The 21512-nt window shown below is 36.6% G+C and overlaps 2 long non-coding RNA genes across 3 annotated transcripts in view; one reads left to right on the forward strand and one right to left on the reverse strand.

Moving 5' to 3' along the window:
- The window catches only part of LOC138128523 (uncharacterized), a 129825-nt gene that overhangs the window by 76754 nt on the left and 31559 nt on the right, over positions 1-21512 (forward strand). The window contains exons 3-4 of one of the 2 annotated variants that reach the window (XR_011158742.1): positions 7089-7219; positions 7332-8662. The exons of the other annotated variant lie outside the window; for it this stretch is intronic. This is a non-coding gene — a long non-coding RNA (uncharacterized lncRNA). Of the gene's footprint in view, positions 1-7088; positions 7220-7331; positions 8663-21512 lie in introns of those variants that run through there. 2 annotated transcript variants of the gene reach the window in all.
- LOC138128522 (uncharacterized) lies at positions 5227-6768 on the reverse strand. The gene is made up of 3 exons (XR_011158741.1): positions 6237-6768; positions 6052-6184; positions 5227-5998 (listed from the first exon to the last, which is right to left on the reverse strand). It is a non-coding gene; the product is annotated as an uncharacterized lncRNA (long non-coding RNA).

The raw sequence follows: 21512 nt of genomic DNA on the forward strand, positions 1-21512 counted from the left end.
TCCACGCATTTTTCATGTTTGCTGCGTTATCAGTTACAACAGCACAAACCTTTTTATGTCCTACAGAGTCTATAGCACCAATTAAAATATTTGAAATATATTCACCAGTATGTGATTCACAGTTTGACGTGACAGACTTAAAAAAGAAGGGTTTTGGTGTGCAGAATAAGACGTTTATGATAGAATTTCCAGTATTGTCTGTCCATCCATCAGATACAAGGGTTAAGGCATCAGCTGCTTGCATTTTTATGTTGACTTCCTCCTGCATGAGTTCATATTCCTTATTAAGTAGTGGATTTGAAATGCAATGGCGACTTGGCAATTTGTATGCTGGTCTTAAATGTCGGAAAAACTCAATCCAATAATGATTTTCTACAATATGGAAAGGAGTTGCAGTCGAATATATTGCCCTGGCGAAAAGAACATCTAAGAAAGTTGTCAAATCAGAGCTTTTCGAGGTAGATGCTAATGAATACTAAAATAATAAAATCATCTATATTTAAAACAATAAAATCAAAATAAAATTTACCCCATCAATTTCAGAGTGGGTCATATTATCATCATCCGCCTGCTCAATTTCAGAATATTCTTCACCATAAGTCTTTGAATTATTCAGGCTCAGTTCTCTCAGACTTGTTGGTTCCAATTCCGATACAGCAGGAACTAAAGGCAATTTTGATTTTGAAAGAATTTTCTTAACATTATCTGGCACTTTCTGGCATTTATATGTGATATGATTCCGCATTCGCGTTGCATTAGTAATGTATGCATCGCCGCAAATTTTGCAAACACCAGACTTGTACTTTCCTTTTCTATGTGGGGTGAAATATTTCCAAATAAGGCCAGTAGGTCGTGGCATGCTGATGCTGCAGTGCAAACTACACAAATTTCCTAACCTGCTCCTGCTTTGAAAAACATTTCTCGGAATTATCTAAATTGATTGTATTTTGTGTTAAATTATTTACCTGTTTATGTCCTAACCACCATCTGGAACTGTCCAACTGTCAAGTCAGAAGTGTCAGAACAAGAAAGTACAGTTTCAACTATTGGCGCGGGCGGCAAATTTGAAATAAATAACCAACTGGTTAATAACGATAATTTACTTGACGTTATTAACCGGACAATAGACCGGTTAATAACCGGATTATTATCTTCCTTACAACACTACGCTTAGACCATATAGGTGCGGCGCTTCGCTCCTATGGACTGCTCATTCCCTATGCTTGCTGTGTACGGAAAACGCACCAACATCTAAAAAAAAGAGGGCAATATTTTTTTTCCTTTACATTGACGGAAATTGTATCTGCGAATGTGCCGTGAGTTCAGCGGTAATGGAAGGATAGATTTAAATAAATATTAATGAACATGATTTAAATCAACTACATTAAGGAAATGGAAGGTTCAAAATGTAATTATAATTAGTTTAAATCAACACTTATTTTATTGAACATTTAAATTAAAAAAAAAAAATCAAAAATTAAATTTGACAATCCAATTCGAAAATTGAAAAAAAATTTAATGAAATACATGAAAAATAATATAAAATAAAAAATTAATACATAATTAATACAAGGAGCTATTTGAAAAATAACCGCAGTAAATTTTTTTTTTTTGGGCTTTTTCTCAGATTATGGAGTATAACATATTCAGCCGTGGCCTCTGTATCTCCCTGTATTGTTTTTATTACACTTTTACTGATGACTACGCAATAAATTAGTGTTAAAAAGAACTAATTTTTGAGCTGTGTTCAAAACAGAGTTTATGCGTAAAAAGTTGTTACGAATTTGTTTCACAGATTACTCATTTTTCAGCCAATAATTTAGATACGTCAATTTGACGGGGCATTGTTATCTTATTTAAAATTCTTTTATTTCTGAACTATTCGGTAAAATACAATAAAAATTCAAATAAGTATGTATGTACAAACCCCGGTGTAGGTACGTCTGCATCCTAGGGATCAGTCTTCTCTGGAAAAATTTACTTAAACTATTTTAAAGTAAGTTTTTAATAAAACGAATTTAAATGTTATTAATTTTATTTTTTAAACAATGAATCATGGGGTACCAGGTACTGTTACGTTATAAATTACGCTCCAGAAACTGGGCAACCCTGTTACCGGTTACAAATTCGGAATGTTCAGGGGTATAACGAACAAGTCGTGGCTTCGACTCGGTTTACAATGCGAACCACGAGAAACGCCGACCGAAGCTGAAAAATTGGTGAGAACAGCCCGGAGTACGGGAAATGATACACAATCTTCCAACTAATCGTTTATTCAGATGTCAAACAATGAAAATAATGATATAATTGAAAAAGAAAACAACGAAGCCTGACTAGCCCTATGGCGTGTACAAAATTGAATAACCCTAACTCCTCGGAGGGTCCTCCGGGTCCCAGATATTCAACGAACGAGTACCGGCGAAACAGTAAAAAAAAATTCCCTTCTTTAGCGAAGGAGGAAGGCCGACTGGTCCTACGTAACGTCGCTATTCGGCTACGCCGCCCGCATAAGCGGGGAGGTCCTCCAAGTCTTCCTTCGCTCCAAAAAAAAATTGAAGTTAAGATGTTTTTCTCCGGTACGGACCGGTGAAGAACCACGCGAAAAAAAATGTTCGGTGAGCGCGATACACAATTCCTGGCGAGGTCACTCACCGATTGATAATCGTTCGTGAATATAAAAACCCGACGGACTTGATAAGGAAATTTTTTCTTAGTTAGTACGATTAATGAAATGACGCGCCTTATGATAAAACTGCAACTTTAACAGTGGAACAAATTATAATCCTAAACGCGATATACAAATTAAAGGAATTTGAGAGAACTTTTCACCCGTCGAAATAATGAGTGACAATGGAAATTTGACTATAGTTAAATACAAACGCTCAATTAGTTCGACGGAGTGACAAAATACAACCGAAAATTTTGAGAAGCTGCGGCCTGTAAAAATTGGGGTGTCACCACTGCTCCGGACTTGCTGGTGGGTAGATCCGGCACCTTCCGGTGAGTCCGGGGACGACCTGGACTGACAGGACTCGACGAGATCCTGATCCGCAAAAGCGTTCGGTCTGGAACCTTCCGTAGTGAAGTCCGTGATCCGCTTGGCGATGTGGGCGGTGGTACTTAGACGAATCGTCTCCAACGGCCCTCGTGAACTCCACTACGTCGTCTCGTCGGCCCTGCAAATTCACTCGATCACTGTCCCCTTGACTCTCCCCAGGCACTGACAACACTCTCCGGCAAAAGGTCGTGAAAAATTCCGCTCTGTCTCTGGTTCCCCCGATTTATAGCTTCCACCCCCTCTGTGCGCAGATTTTTCGGCGGAAGTCCGAGTACGTTTCCGTCGCGATGGATTCTAGATCATTCTAGAAAAATCGCGAAGATTTACAATCGCGCGGCGATTTAAATCGTAACAGTACCCTCCTAATTTTTTTGTTTTTATTTATAAAAGTGGCTATTATGGAAGTGGGTGCGTCAAGCTTAAAGAGGGGGTGAAGGTGAATAAATAATTTAAGCACATCCTAAATAATAACAATTAAAATATCTGCAATAAATTCAACAATGTAACACAATTAGCACCAAAGAAAATTTTAAAAATGTATATGTAAATAATTATAACTAAATAAGATGCTCTAAATTTATTTCGACCATTAACTTCCACACACCTTTTAATTCTTGAATAAAAACTCCGTGAAGTTGCAGTTGCAGGATCATTTCATATGGATGAAATTTCAAAGACTATAAAGTTCTAATAATCGTGCTTTGTGAGACATTCAGTGTAGCCGCTACTGCTCTTGTGCTTGTGTGTGGATTTTCAGTTACCTAATCAACAACGGCATTTTGAAAGTTAATATTTTTGGGGAGTGCATCCCTTACTCGTGACAATTCTTTAACACTGCCAGTATCTTCAAACAGCTTTACAATTCATCTGATATTCATTTCGGAAAATTTATCATTTTCTTGACGGGCCTGAAGAATTCTTGCTGCGACTCGATAGTACCTGTGACACTCTCCATACGTAAAAATAATATTAATTTTCTCTTGCTGTGAGAACAACATCTTGTATAAAAGATTATTTCAAAGATTTCACAAACTTTTTTACTTTGACGTTGTCAAATAATAAATTAATTATGTTTTTTTTTTTTTGTAAATCAGTGAGCCGTGAAGTACTTTTTTACGTAAATACACACTGGTGAATGAAGTCTGGAAATTGTCTTTATTTAACATTAATTTATTGATGAATAATAAGCACTAGGATGATTATTAGGCAGAAAATCTACACAGAAACATTTGATATGCATGTTAAAAGTTATAATGTTAGAAAATGCTGAAAATAAATTTTTTTCATTAATTTTTTTCTTGAATATTCCTCTTCTGTCCAGATCCTTGTTAATTTTTGTAGTGCCTATGTAAAGAGGGCAATGCAGCCTTTATTAAGACTAAATATCATTGAGCAGTCATTTAAAATAACGAAGATATTCAAATATAAAGTTTAAGCAGACGCACCCTGTATATTTATGTGAAGGCCCGAAGTTATATGCTACAAAGTAGCGCAATTCGGCCGCCATTGTTATTCTAAAATTACGCGGTAAATTTAAAAAATATTGGACTAATGTGGCAATTTGGTCAAAAAATGACATTCATAACCAACATTTTTTGCATTCGACTGTATGTAGAGTAGTTTATGAAATTTGAAGGTAAAAATAAAGTTGTAAATCAAACGAAAATGTGTAATGACAACGTTTTATTTATTATGGTTGGGATTATTAACTGCGGCTTTCATGGCCACGCTACGACTGTCCTGTTTGTTTGTAATCCTTTTTTTTTGTTCCCTACGTGTAAAGTAAACTACTTTTAACAAAAATATGTATTAAATTGTTCAATACACCATGACAATTAGGGATGGGTGGGTGGTACTATTGCGGCCAACAAATTTCGTCCACCTTTTTCCTGTCATTTCACAAAAATTGTGTGTAGTTTAACCTTTATTGTCATTATGATTGACGTTTGCAAATTAAAGTTTGACATTTATTACTGTCACCCATAAGAACATTGACACAAAATGTGAACATGTGAAGTGAGGTTATTCGTCCCTAAAAGCTACTTTAGAGTATACGTGAGTGGAATGACGAAATTTTTTTTTATTCCATCCTAAACGATAAAATGGTATTTTATCTACCGTTTTCTTCATGGTAAAATGAAGTTTTATCGTCTAGAAAAATAAAATAATTACATTTTCACAAGTTTCTTTATTCTTTTTTAATCAAAATTACAAACGTCTGAATTGAAATAACCGGAAATAACATTGTTAATAAAAATTAAATGTGCACTTTTTAAACACTTTTCCACCACATTTGACAGTATTCTCGTTAGCGACATCTTTGCTTTTGATGAAGTTAACGACATCCTCACTTTTGATGAGGTTAGCGCCACTGCAACCAGGTAATTCGTTTGAAAATCCTTGACAATTCTTTGTGCTGCTTGTTCCCATCAAAATTCTGTTACAAATCTCCTTCTTATTTTCAACTGATTCATCAATGTAGCCTTCTACAACCGAATTCGATTTCCAGCCACCATGTCTCTTCATCATAAGCGTGTTAGCTCCAGTGTTCGCCAAAAGAGTAGCACTTGATCTCCTAAAGCAATGACCAGTGTAAGATTCAGGTAATGGCAGCTTTAAAAATTACGCTATCATTCGGGGCATCTTGTAAAATGTGTTAATTCCCACCACTTGCTTTGTACATTTTTCATTGCGATAACCCAAAAAGAAACTCTTGGTTGGTGTATTTGCAGGTCTTAAATCACTATATTTTTTGTATAAAGCCAACTTGCTAACTCCTATTTTCGTATTATCCACAATAGTAAACATACGCTTCTTATTCGTTTTTGTTTCGGGAACTTGTATTATCAGAATATTATCTCGATCTTCGATATCGTCAATTTTCATTTTGTGTAATTCATCCATTCTGCATCCTCCGCCGATTCCCATGACCAAGGCAACCTTTAGATAATTTACTTAATATTGAGTGAAACTACCATAATAAAAACACTTACCTTTATCAACAAGTAAATCTTATCAGGTGCATCCTCCAAAAATTTGTTAAAATGTTCCCTCTCTAACACATTTGATTTAATCGGTGTGTAGGTTGAGTATTCTCGCTTAAGGAAAGTCTTCAGACTCAAAAATCTAAAAAAATAAACGTTTTAATTATAATATTCAAAATAATCATTCTTCTTACTTTGATATGTCTACTTGTTCCTTGATCAGTAAGGTACTCTTCAACTTTGAATAACAACTCCACAATGTTTAACAGATCTGGCTTCTTTAATAATATCTTCAGGAACATACAATTCATCTTCATTAAGGAAAGATTGGGCCATTATTTCCTCAAAAATGAAACACTTTCACGACGCTTTCACGAAACTGCTTTTAACTTTGTTGATAAACAAATTATCTCGGTAACCGACTCCCATGCCAACAGCCCCCGCTTTGAGTTTCTAATGTTTAACATCCATTGTTGTTTTTCTGTTTTTGACGTTTTTTTGATTGTTGAATTTTTTTGACGTTTATAATTGTCATAATCAAAATAATTCAGTAATTCAATCGAAGTAATGGAGGATGGAATAAAATTTTGTATTGTACACGACGATAAAATTCACCATTATCTTCTCGAGCGTATTAGCCTCTCGGCTTACGCCTCGAGGCTTAAACCGCTCTCGAAGATAAAATAAAATTTTATCGTCTTGTATAATAAATAACTAGTTGCTTTTCGTAAAATCTAAATTTTAATTCACACTCATATATAAAATGAAATAACTGCTGGCTTGCGTAACACAGATTTTATTTTTCTTCTTTGTATTCTCTCAATTTTGTGAAGTGCCCTACTGAGACGTGATCACCTTGTTTCAAAAGTAGAGAAGAATAGCATGCGTGGCAATTTTTAAAGTTTTTTTTAACCTTTTTACAAAGCGCCAATATAGTTGTACAAAGCTTCTTTGACATTGACACTTAATTTACAATTCACAAAATGTGCCATTAATCCATAGGGAACTGTTTCCTCTTCATCATTAAATTGCGCACTTGGTTTCAGGGTATTTATCGAATCACAATAGCGAACTAAGTGATCGGCATCGGCAATGTCGTAATTCCCGTGGTGTATTTTCCCTTCAAATTGCGACAGACACACCATTCTGAAGGCAAACTTAAATTCTCGGGCATCAGGTACGGACCCTCTTCTTCGAATAGAAGAAAACAAATTTTCTAACGCACCCTGAGTTAGACGCCCCAACATAAAATAGTAAAATTTTTCGCGATTCAAATATATTTCTTGCAGATTCAGTGCCGTTTGTGTAGCCAAAAGGACTCCGGTCTGAAAAGGTTTCCAAGCCTTGTCACTTAGTGTGATATTTCTGATTATATTTATAAAAGAATGGAAAAATCGTATTGTATTTTCATATTCCTCTTGATTGGCATATGTGAAAGCTAGCTTTTGGCATCTACTACTCATTAATTTGAACCATTTATGCATAATAATATGTAATAAACCATGCCGTCGTCTGGTGTTTTGCTTCTAACCTTTTAGTACCCACATAATACAGAATTGCTGCCGCAACATCATGGTTTAATAAAGTAACACTTAAAGCAGTATTCATTTTTTCAAAATGGTTTGGGTTAATCACATTTTCCTTCAGACGGGGACATAACGTAATTATCTTTGTCCAGTTGCATAACTGTTTTAAACGGATCCAATGAAATTTCTGTTGAGGGGAACTGAAACACTTCACGAAGTTCTTCAGCCAGGAAAAACTTGTGTCCATTCGTCAACGCACCGGCAACGTTCTTAAAAACGTGTACCGGGTCTCTTCAGGAATATAAGGGTGCAATGTATAATTCTAAATTTCGCTGTGTTTACCAGCCACTACGTTTAGTAACCTCCAAAAGTCTCCATTTGTGGACCCATATCGGATATGACGACACGAATTCAAAGTCCAATTTCATGTGCTTTTGTGATTATCGTCATGATTTTTTGTACTTAATAAATCTTGAGAAGATATGGAATTTCCTGTGAATTCATAAGTCACCGTTTGCTTCCACTTACTGGTTACGCCTGCCAGCATAAATACTAATCCATGCGTGGCCAAATCATCACATCTTCCTGCAGAGCCATTGATTGTGGGCCGACCCAAAGTTGTCGAGGTTGAACTGTCATAGACAAGGCCTGGTTTAATTGCTATTTCATCAATAATTCAATCGTAACACTAGATTCATCAATCTCCTTGTACTTTCTCTTCTTTGTGTTAATTTCAGGGCCTGACCTGACCATTTAATCTGAATACAAGAAATTGCAAATTGTTAATTTTTACCTTGTGGCAATCTAAATAACCAAAAGCCGTTTTCGGATCTATTTTTGCAATGTGGTACACAACATGCAGTCATGTGATTTCGCGCGGATAACCGAATCTTGAGACCCGCGTGCTGTAGAACGTTTTGGCGACGGTTTCTGCAGTCATGTCGGCCATGGGCGTTATCTCTGGTCACCTGGTGAAGCAGTAGGTCATGGTCAGGCAGTAACGGTACCCGTCTGATTCTGGCAATGGGCCTACAATGTCCATGTGGACGTGCCCCAAGCGGCTGTCTGCAATTTGGAAAGTGGTGAGTGGGGATCGAGTGTGTTTGCTTACCTTGCTGCGTTGGCATGGCAAGGAAGTTCTGGACCACAACTTGATGTCGGCGTCCATGCGAGGCCACACGAATTTGTTTTTGATTGCTCGACTTGTGGGTTTGAAGCCAATGTGTGCGGCGTCGTGGAAAAGGTGGAAAACTTTTTTTCGGAATTTTTTAGGTACGTATGGGCGGACGTTGTCGGTGGAGGTGTCGTAGTAGAATGGTCTGTTTGCGCCGGCTGGTGTGAACTGTTTGAGGTGGAGTCCTGTCGACTCTGAGTCCAGCAACTGTTTCAGTTCCGGGTCTGTTTCTTGTGCGACGGCGAGCGCCTCGTTGTCGAAGATGGTGGCTGCGGTTATCTCTTCGATCCTTGATCACGCGTGAGCTACTGTGTTTGAATCGCCTGGCAGGTGGACTATCCGGGTTGAGAACTGCCCGATAAAGTCCAGCTGTCGTAGTTGCCGTGGGGATGCCTTGTCCGATCTTTGTTGAAATGCGAAGATGAGCGATTTGTGGTCAGTTTCTATTGTGAAGACTGTGGCTTCCAGCATGTGGCGGAAGTGTTTAATCGACTCATAAACACCCAGATCAGCTTCTTGGAGAAAAAACCGAGAGGTTGCCACGAGTCTTACACTCTCTGTTGTAACACTCCCCGGATTGCTACGTCTGAGGCGTCGGTGGTGAGTGTTAAGTCGCCATGCTCAATGGGATGTGCTAGGAGGGCTGTATTGGCGAGTTCTTCCTTGCATTGGTCGAAGGCTGCTTCGTCTTCGGGGTTCCACGCCACGGGTCTCTTGTCATTTTTTCTGACGTTCGTGAGGAGGTTATGCAGCGGGCTCGGGATTTCGGCGGCCTTCTTCACGAAACGTCTGTAAAAGTTTATCATTCCGAGGAACCTGCGTAGATCTTTCATAGTGGCTGGCTTGGGATACCTAGTGATTGCAGCGACTTTGTCTGGGAGGGGTTTGCACACCTGCCGATGAGATGCGGTGACCCAGGTACTCCACTTCTGGCTCGCCGAAGACGCACTTGACAGGATTCACTACGATGTGGTTGGCTCGTAGCCGGGTGAAGACTGTCTCTAACTGTCGCGCATGCTCCTCTGCTGTCGTTGAAGCCACTAGTATGTCGTCTAGGTCACCAAGTACTGTATGTAAGTGTCTTTGGAATGTTTGCGCGGCGTTACGTAGCCCGAATGTCATTACCGTGAATTCAAAGAGAGCGAACGGGGTGCACACTGCCGTTTTTGGGATGTCTTCTTCGGCCACTGGGATTTGATTGTATGCACGCACAAGGTCTATTTTTGAGAACACTCTTTTGTTATGCAACTTGCTCGCAAAGTCCTGAATGTGAGGAATGGGGTAACTGTCTGGCACTGTTCAACTTCCGGTAATCTCCGCAAGGACGCCAATCACCAGGTGTCTTCGATACCAGGTGAAGTGGGCTTGCCCATGGACTGCTAGAAGGTCGACACCAGCCTTGTTCGACCATGAATTGGAATTCAGCCTGTGCGATCTTCAGTTTTTCTGGGGAAAGATGTCTGGGAGTTTCCGCTACAGGTGGCCCTTTGGTGAGGATGTGGTGTCTGACCGTAGCTTTGCTTGGTGTGTCTGGGGGCGGTTTTTGGGTGATGTCACTGAAGCGCCTCAGTATTTCGTGAAATGGACTGTCTTTGAGCACCCTTGTGATGGACAGTACAGTGGAGGGTAGTACCATACCAGTTGCGGAGAGGTGTGTTTCCGCGTCAATGAGTTTCCGCGTTCTCAGGTCCGGAAGCAGGTGGTAGTGTGAGAGAAAATCTGCACCGAGGATATGAAGGCTCTTCGCAGTTTGAGGTCTAGAATCAGCAGTTTCGACACATAGACCTGGATGGTGGTGTTGTTCGCTACGAAAAGTGAATTGCCCTCGATCGGCTGGCATAACTTCCCTAGGAAAAAATTTAACAAGGAAAATTTTAGGTTCGACTCCTTTCGGGGCTGAGCCTAGATACGAACGTGTCGTCGCCGAAACGAGCGTCGAGAGTTACGTCACTGGTCTGTTTTAGCCTTTTATTGTGTTCAGGTGCACAATGGCATTTGCAGGACCCGCTTCGCCTCCTGCACCGGCGATTTTTGACTGTTACACAGCCTCCCCCCTTAAATAAAATTTTGTGACCGAAGGGCATTGCATTGAAAACCTCGTGAACTTCGAAAGAAGCAATAAAAAATTCAACTTAGAGAAAAATTCGAGTAATGGAAGTTCGACTTACAGAAGTTTGACTGTACTTCAACTAACCGAGTAAGCGAGGCGGTTACAGGACTTACGAATGGTCTGTTCTGACAGTGGATTGTAGTGTGGGAAAACTGGCTTATAAAAGTAAGGTTATATATATTTAGCTCTGCGAGCCAAGTAGGCTCAGGAGCAGCTTCATTGTTTAGTGCATCATTATGTTCGTTGGCTTGAAACAATTAGAAATAACATTAAAGATAATTGCTAATTTTTCTTGTGTTCTGACTTACCTAATCGATCTTCTTCTGCGTATTCTAAATTCAGGTCAATATTTATGTCTTCTAGATACTTCCCCTTGTATTCCACAGGTACTGTTCCTTGTTCCATCATTAGAAGAAGTTTTGATATTTTTGCTGTTTGATAAAAAATATCAACAGGTAGTCTAAAATGTAAATGTAAAAAAATTGCGTCAAAACATTCGAAATTACAATAGATCAATTTTGGGTACTCATATTTTGTTATTACTACGTTACTTACTCGTAACAGCGCTTTTACAATGGCGTTAACGTTACGTCGATGTTAAAACGTTAATGTTAACATTAACTAACTACATGTATTTCAGTACTTTTTATAAATTATTTCCGTTGGCTAATGTTAGAATGTAACGTTAAGAATCTAGAACATTTCTAGAACTAACGTTATCGCTAACAATATCATGCAACATTAATTTTCATCATAACGTCATTGTGAACGGTCCACAATGAAATACATGTAATTTTGAATTTCTAGATCTAACGTTAACATTAACGTTTTAACATCGACGTAACGTTAACGCCATTGTGTATGGGCCTTAAAGCTCATCATGAGTTTTTTGGGTATGACCTATAAAATTGGCAAACTGTTTGGCTTCTTGTGGTTTAAGATTTAGTATTTGAGTTACAGTGGCGATTTGCTTCCGTAATTTATTACTGGAAATTGCTGCAGGATTTCCTACTTTTACTTTTTTGGATAATTCCCGAATTGCTACATCGCCGTTACCCCATTTAATAATATTGTTGGGCATGGCAAAGACGTATTCATTTTCTTTATCAAAGATGTGATCGTTCCGGTATTGCAATAATGTATTAATCATTTTTTCTATTTCTTTCTCTAAAGTGCCACATTTTGCACTGACAAATAGTGTATAAAACGTCACTTTAAAAACGATTGCTCATTAGTCACAACTTGGTGTCCATTCGGGCGTTTTCGGGATATTAAACACGCTCGAAGTTTCTTTAAACACGGCTTGAATTTTTTGGACATATTTAGCTCTAGATCAAGTTGGTATTTTGACGTTTATCAGTTTCGCATCCGGCGTGAAAGAAAACGTCATTGCAGTGGAATAATTCGTTGTATTTTTCAAATATGGCCTGAAGCCACGAACAGTTTGTATCCTGAGAAATATATACAGGGCAAGTCACATAAGGTTTATTTTTGAATTTATTTTGTACGCAACCAAAATTACTAATTATTACGCTGACCACTTGATACCGTTTATAATATTATTGAATTTAGCAATCAACGTAGGTGTGTAATTTGAATGAAAATGTCAAAATGACGTTTTCCTGTTCTGAATAATGAAATCAAAAATTAAATTCATCAACTGTCATTTTTAGCCAAATTACATACCTACGTTGATTACTATATGAAATCACTTTATAAACGATATCAAGTGGTCAGCGTAATTAGTATTTTTGGTTGCCTACAAAATAAATTCAGAAATAAACCTTACGTGACTTGCCCTGTATATTCCTATTTGGTATGTTCATTTAGTTTGTATGTTTAAATTAACGTTTAATTAAAAAGTTGCTTGTTTCGTTTGTGTGTTCCATTTGTTAATTTGGTCGTAGAAAAAGTATAGTATTCAACTCGTTTATAAACTTCTCTAGACACTTGTTTATTAAACACTCGCTCCGCTACGCTTCGCTCATGCCTAACATAAAACGCGTGTCTAAAGTGCCGTTTATAAATCGTGTTGCATAATATACTATTTTCAATCTCTTTTGGTACTAAAATTACCACAGCCCTGGAACCCTTGCCACTGTTTACTACTCTTTTGTATTGTGTTGTAAGAACTTTCTCTGCTTCTGTTAAAGCATTTTCAAAGTCTGTATAATCGCTCCTCCTGTCTTCCTTGTAATCAGTTATTTTTAAATATTGGACATCTCCTATTCGACGACGATTAAATAATATCAATAATGACAATGCACATTTGTTTAGCATTTTAAATGATCGATGGTTAATCTCGTTATGGATTCTTCGGCCAACTTAGTAACTTCGTCTCTGAATTTTTGTATGTCATTTACTAATGGCAAAAGTAAGGGTTTGTTCCATTTATTTTGTTGTAGCTCTTTATTAGCTAAAGAACCCATTTCTATATTCCATCGTCCTTCAACTAATTTTTAAAAATTCTTCACGCTTGTCATCCAGAGTTTTGCATCTTCCGCGGTTTTACACTGAAAGCCTGTACTTTGTTTTAGTATTAAGGTCGTTAACTCATCACATGCTAACTTTAAGGATGTGCCCAAGTGCATAGCTAAGCTTGGAGCCGTAAATGTTTTCTTTTGGTGATCATAGCCCACTATTCTTCTTGTGTCAAACAATATGTTATCGAAATTCTTAGGATGAAGTATTTCTGGAAAAACAATTTTCATTTTTAGTTACTTGTCTAAAGCTTATTAGTTAATCTTGATAATTCACGCATTCTGTTGCTGCAGGAGTATATCATTCGTTCTCTTTTATGTTTCTTCATATAAGACTCGCCGAAATGTGCAATCAACAAATCCTTTTTGACCTTGTAATGATCTGAACATTACTGTTTATCCGCCATTTTGAAAACAAAATAAACAACCCCTGAAACGTAAATAAACCCCAAAAGTAAACAAACCCCAAAAGTAAACGAATAAAAAAAGTAAACAGGTTAAAAAAAAAAACAAAAAAAACTAAACAAAAATGTGGCCAAGTGGTGATCGTCGAAAAGTGTTAGGACCTACGTTGTGTTTTTTTTTTTGACAAGACTTCAAAGGCGGATCAGATTCTTGGTACAAACGGTGAGGATTCCAATTCGGGGAGTGTCGATAGAAATGAAACAACTAGGTGTGGAGGACGCCAAACTTTTATTTCATTTAATTATTTGATCTGCAATAACTTTGAATTTTGAAGCGAGCAACGCAAGATGGCAACAAAACAAAATAAAATATATACACAAATAAACAGCATTAAACGATGCAACACAAAAAACATAATTTACCAAAATCGAAATAGCAAACGATGAATTTTTAAAGAAATAAAGACAAACAAGAAATTAGACACAATGCCAAATCTCACGTTGCACTCGCATACGCCAAACGAACCGACAAAGTGGATTTTTAAATTAAGGTGAATGAACGAATTTTTCCCGACAAAATAAAAAAAATAAATAAAACAAATTATAAAACGCGGTTATTGCAAAACGGGACCGATAAAACCCCCGTAAACGGTATCCCAAAGGCGAAATCTTTTCAAACTTCATAACAAATTTTTCTTAAACACTAATTACAGTCAAATGTTTCATTTCGGTACAGTTGAGATACGGGAACGCGCGATTTCGTCACAAGCCGTTTAAATGGAGAGACAACAACTACAGAGTACATGTGTGACCATTCCTACAACTAGTGGAGTAACGATAGACAAAAATACGGGGTTATTTCGGAACCGGTAGCAAGAGTTCCGATTGTAATAATTTATTTTTTTTTTATGTCATGAATACAAAATACTAAAATCTTTATAGGTTAAAAATTGACGCTCTAGTGGGAAATACACTCACCGGCACAAAAAGCGACTCATTATAATTTCTTTAATAAATAATCTTGAAATTATATTTGTGCTTATTTTTTTTTATAATAGTTAAATTGGGATATTTTCAAAGATCGGGAGTGCTCTGGTCACCATGGCAACCGAATTGTTTTGTTTAAATAAATTATTCAAAAGTTTGCGCTACTTCCATGTTGTGTTTTTGTCGGTTGTTTTACGTGTTAAAATTTTTAATTTGACAATACGAGATACTAATTCAAAATACTGTTCAAATTTGGCAATTTTTTATAACATACATTTTTTTTCTAAAAAATAACTTATCATTTTTCATTAAAATCTTATTTCCTGTGTTTAATGTTTTGTTTGTCGGATATTCTTTGGCAAAGAATAACTTAAATAGCACCTACCAATACAACATGATACCAAAAAAAATTCTAAGACAATGAATTACTTAAAATTCAAAGTGAGTAGAACTCTTCAAACGATCATTGTGACGGGTATTGGTAAAAAATATACAAGAGATGCTGAAAGTAAAAATTTATTAAGAGTGTATTATAAAAATTAAATATTTTCCCCGGTTTCATCCTCTTCTATGTCATTTTCATCTAAAATTGTTGATGGTGGGCAATTACAGTGGCCTATTTTTGAACACGTTGTTTTTCAGGAATGGAAAAACAAAATAATCAAGGCAAGCTGTTGGTACAGTTAGGAGTAAAAAAAACGGACATCAAAATTGTGACATTTTCAAAAATTCAATATAACCCATTCTTTATTGTCAATATGACAGTTTATGACAACTGGAACATTTGAAGAATTGATCAGACGTACCTACTATCTTGTCAAAAATAAATTACTCCCTATATTTCGAACTTATAGAGAAATAACGTTTTTCATGATGTGTAACTACATATAATTTTCAGAAGTAATTTTGAATGCCTAAGGTTGGTTACTATGAATTGAGGGATTAAGTTCAATTAAATATGCCGACAGAAACCAAAATTGATTATGAAACGAAAAATCATCTATCACTTAGCGAGGCATTAGTAATTAATTTGCAACTGTGACAAGGAATTAGCCACAGCCTTACATTTTTGAGATATCTTTTGTCTGCCACCAGAAACCACATAGCCCCCAACCTAACCAAATTTATGGCAACCAAGTATCGAATATCCCTAAATCCTAGAGAGTAATTTATTTTTGACACGAATGTAGCACAGTTATTGACTAAATTGTCACAATCTAATCAGTTTAAATAATTTAAATGTAGGAAGGGCGGTTTCACTCTTATGACTGTTTTGTCAAAAATGATGTCTGTTTTTTTTTACTCTCCACTGTAAGTGTCTTGAAAGTACGGAAACTTTTGTTGAAATTCCTCGAAAACTAGAGAATAGGACGATTCGCCGTTTCTGAAGTAACACTGCACAATGAAAAGTTTTTGCTTTCAAGTGAACATATTGCAATAGCAATTTTAATAGCCAATAATTAATAATGGCAGTTCTCCATTGTAATGACATCTGATGACATTTGAATTACATTTTTACGTGTTGCCAACTGAAGCGTATTAATCACGGACCTCTGGATTTTTTTTATTTTCGATCGCATGGTATACTAAACACTTTTTTGTCAAAAATCATTAAAAATAATTATATATTTTCTTCAAAAAATGCTAACTATGCGACTCTAGAAGACAAACTGAACGTGTTTCTATCTGAGCCGGTCAACACTGGGCTACCGAACATCTGCCTATTCTTCTTTTTCCACATACAATTCATTCCAAACAAGTTTCAATACAACAATATACTCTTCCCAAAGTCATTCTATACTGTTCTCTAGTATTTTTCTTGCGAAAATAACGATTTCTAATTGGAAAATTTCAGTTCTTATAAATAAACAATAAATTAATGAAATAAACAGTGAGCGGCAATTTTTAACCTATAAAGGTTTTAATATGTTTTATTTATAACACATGAAAAAAATTTCGTTCAAATCCGAGCTCTTGCTACCGGTTCCGAAATAAAAACCTAACGTTACTCCACTAAACCTCTAACGCATGCGACACCCCCGCGCACTATTTCTACATCCGCATGCCGGTCGGAAAGGAGATGACGGGGCACACAACTTCCATGTTAGTCGAGTCAATAAAGGTTTTTACTTCTTAATCCTCAGAAACAGCTCCGATTTTGATGATTTTTTTTTTTATAAATGTGTGTATTTATATATTATTTGAAATCAGAAACATTTTGTTTGGGGCACGTAAATATTTATATTTTTTAAACAATAATTTGCTATTTATGGAAAAAAATCCGTTTTCCACGATATTTATTTCAAAGATTTTTTTAATATGGAAACTGAAGTTTAAAGAGTAGTTGTTAAGTTAAAATTTCTAGTAAAAAACAATTTTTTCAACAAAAAACATAATAAAAATGCAACATAAAACCAAATGCAGAGAACATTTTTTACCCATTCGTGTCTTTCTGAACAGCTTAAACAATGACATAGTTGAATCAAACAGTGTATAGTTGTTTTTAAAAATAAATTACAAAAATATCCTCTGGAAATTCATAGCCATAATTACAATTAAGTAGTGCTTATAGGCGGCCCGGCCGCGACTCGAACGGAGCAAACAGTGAAATACATAATACATCTGTTGGAAATCCTACACTAAAGCTTGCTAAGTTAATTTCTGGGAATAAAACAGGCTAATGCCTCTATTCCTCCAATTAATAATAATAATATATATACCTTTTTGAATTTCAACCACCAATGTGTTCTCTAAGTCCAAAATTTTTAAATTTTTAAAAAGAGATTGCGGTACTATTCTTGTTGCTGAAATTACATATTATCAATTGAATTTTTTTTATTATTATAAATATTAATTTTTATAATAATAAAAAAAATTCAATTGATAATATGTAATTTCAGCAACAAGAATAGTACCGCAATCTCTTTTTAAAAATTTAAAAATTTTGGACTTAGAGAACACATTGGTGGTTGAAATTCAAAAAGGTATATTATTATATCATGTCATATCGTGAGGAAATTCCTGAACATTGACACAAAACATAAAACACAAAAAAGTCAAAATGTGGAGGCCAGACGCCGGTATTTATGTTAATAAGCACTGCACTATTACTTGATAGTACCGTGTGAGCAACAATTACTGATTAAGTTGGCAATAAATTCTGGTGACTTTTATGTCATGTTCCAACGAGAAAACCATTTTATTAATAAAAGATTACACAAACTAAGACGTTTAAATTTGAAATGTATACCAGCTGTCAATAATGTCAATAAAACAAACCGAAATAGATACAATTCACAGTCTTGAAAATTTCATGTAAAATTTGTTATTGCCAACTGAAACAGTTATTGTTGCTCACCCTGTATTATCCGTAATAGTGTATGTACTCCGGCAAAATTGCTGTGCCGCCGGGTGGTGGAGGGTTAAGATGTAATAATAATAATAATGTTGAAAATGTTGTTACACAGTCTAGGACTGGTTTACAAATCTATGAGGGGCGTGATGACCAACTCAATAGACGAGATAGAATATAGCCATTTTTTTAAATAATAATAATTATTATTATTATTAATTGGAGGAATAGAGGCATTAGCCTATTTTATTCCCAGAAATTAACTTAGCAAGCTTTAGTGTAGGATTTCCAACAGATGTATTTCACTGTTTGCTCCCTTCGAGTCGCGGCCGGGTCGCCTAAAAGCACTACTTAAGTAATTGTGAGTAAAGTGAGCGGCAAAAGTATGGAATAAATTCCTTAAAAATTAAACAAAATTTTTTTCAAAAAAATCTTTGGACAGGTCAATTTTAGTTTATAAAAATACATGTTTCAGTACCAAATAAAATTCCAAGCAGTCATTTGTTTTCAACTTATGACGTCATCAATAGTTTTTTTTAAATGAAAACCCCCTATTTTTTTTTCTTGATTCTGATAGCCCTTTTAATTGTCTAAATGACAGTGTAAAAATTTTGTTATCTTACATAAGAAAATTTTTGAGAAAAAAAAATAATAAAGTAGGAAAAAATAAATTTTATAACGAACAAAAACAAGTCAAAAAATCAATTAGGTAAATCAAACAGTCAAATTTTATTCTCAATTTCATTCGTATGTTTTTTGTTTTACAAAACGTTTTCGAAAATGACTCATTTAACAGAAATACAACGTATTGAAATTTTAATTTTGATTGGGTGCGGGGATAAAACTAGATAACACGAAAACAGGGGGAATTTCTTCATAAACCTGCTTTTTGTCAACAACCTGGGGGATGGCAATTCGAACATTTAATTCCATAATTTTAAGTACTTACTAACACAGTTTTTGACTTGTTTTTGTTCGTTATAAAATTTATTTTTTCCAAATTTATTATTTTTTTTCTCAAAAATTTCCTTATGTAAGGTAACAAAATTTTTATACCGACGTTTAGACAATTAAAGGGGCTATCAGAATCAAGAAAAAAAATAGGGGGTTTCCACTTAAAAAAACTATCGATGACGTCATAACTCGAAAACAAATGACTGCTTGGAATTTTATTTTGTATTAAAATATGTATTTTTATAAACTAAAATTGACCTGTCCAAAGATTTTTTTGAAAAAAATTTTGTTTAATTTTTAATGAATTTATTCCACACTTTTGCCGCTCACTGTATAGTCCCAATCACCAATCAATGCCTATCGAAGTGCGGAACATTTATTACAACCCGTGACGAAACGAACGCTGATGTCGCTCTAAACTGCTTTCCCAATTACATGACACAAACTTTTCTTCCGATACGAACAAATTACGATTTTAACAAATTTGTGAATTTAGCATGTCAGAATTTTATATTTACAATGCTTGTCTACATGCAAAACATACCTATCACAACAAAACACAGTCCTGGCTCGAACAAAGATTAGTGGAACACGTGAGACAAAAAGGGAAAAAAGTGTCGCCAAATGGGACAGCGTCAATATCACTGATTTGCACCAAATCTCACGGGAAAACACTCCGTCTGTTAATTTGCGAATGAAAAACGTTTAATTCAACAGCGGATGGCCAGGGGAATTAGAGAAAAAAAAGAAAACGTGACTTCTTTTTTTTTAACAGAACACTCTGCACGAACAAAACACGTCTTGCCTCCGGCGAGGGTGAAAAGAAAGGGCGCTTTCTCCTCCCACCATCCCTTAAGTCACTTCTTGACCATGGCCTACTGGATTCCATTTTTGGTAAACAAACCAAGGCCTACTTGGTAGCCGTGAAGTGGAATTTTGAATCTGGGCACTACAACCTCAAAAGCAATTTCGTCTGCCTTCATTATATTGAATACCTAAAACAGTTAAATAAATATGCAAGACCATAAAAAGTGTCTGGATCTATTTAAGTACTTGTTCTTTAATATTCAATTTTGATATCACTTCAGTGGGGTCCATTGCGCATGCTACTGCCGTTTGAGAAAGAGTAAGTTCATTAATTTTTGGCCCACTTTGGTTCGCATCTTTCAAGGAACACGAGTTAGCATGCCGCTTTAAATATTTCTTTGTGTAAATCCCTTTACAATGAACACAGGGATAAGAGGTCGTATCTTTCATTATCCAAAAAGCTGCTAATTAAAGGTGACGTGCGGAATTTAGAAAGGAAATAGACCTTAGTGATTGTGTTGTGCAAGTGCAAGTGGTGCGCTTTTCCGGCCGTCCAGGTAGGGGACACGGGGTCCTCTGCCGATAGCGTCAGAAAGCGCACGAAAAATTATCAAAATGCCTGCAAAACCCGCCGCGGCGTCCACCTCCAATCGCCGGAAATCTGTGACCCCGGAAGTCAGCGTAGCTGCTCAGCTAGGAACTCCGGTCCAATTTCCAGATGCTGACATGAACGACTGGCGCGCTGTAATCAAGGTATGTAGCGCTAACCTAGCCGTAGCACGTGACTTTATTATGACGAGCAAAGAGCAGCTCGGGAAGCGTCACTGCACACTGTTGGCCCTTGAGCTTATCCAGAAAGGATTAAACTCCCTGCTGTCCAACGAGCGGGAACTCGCGTCTAACTCAAATCCACCCCCGATTGACGAGAACAGAATCTGCGAAATCGTGAAGAGCGCGGTGGCCTCACAACTTGCCGCATCAACAGTAGCTCCTACGCCTACGTATGGGGCCATTGCAGCGCGAACCCCAACTGCCTCAGCAACTAAACCTACGCAAGTCACGAAACCCGCGCCTCCCAAAAACAAAATTACTATCGTCCCCGAAGAAGGCTGTCCTGGAGTGCACATTGCAGAAGATACTAAAAGAATTCTTCTATCCCGCTCTGCCCGCGAATATGGCATACGAGTAGATAAGATTGTTACAATGAAAGACAACGCGGTACTACTCGAATCACGCTGTGACTTGATTTTAAAGCTGGGAGACTCGCAAGTTCTCAAAGACCTGAAACTGAAAGCGGTCCCGATTAGAAAGATGTGGCCGAAAATGCAGGTAATGGATGTACCAGCAAATGTTACTCAAGAGCTCCTGGAAGAACTGAGTGGACAAAATCTACCGGACTCAGTTCCAGACCGTTTTGTCAGGAAAATCTTTAAACATGGCCGAAGACCTTCAGAAAATTCGCAGTTACGTGCCCCTAACGAATCTGTAAATTACGTAATAGAAGTGCACCCAGCAGCGCGCCGGCACTTTCTGCAGACCGGACGCATATACACGTCATGGCGATCACATCAGATTCGTGATTTTATTACGGTAACAAGATGTTATAACTGTCAACGGTACGGGCATATCGCCAAAAATTGCAACTCTCCCAAAGTTGATGGATAATAAGCCCAACA

This window comes from Tenebrio molitor, chromosome 4 (assembly GCF_963966145.1).
Source record: "Tenebrio molitor chromosome 4, icTenMoli1.1, whole genome shotgun sequence".
Classification (NCBI taxonomy): Eukaryota; Metazoa; Arthropoda; class Insecta; order Coleoptera; family Tenebrionidae; genus Tenebrio; species Tenebrio molitor.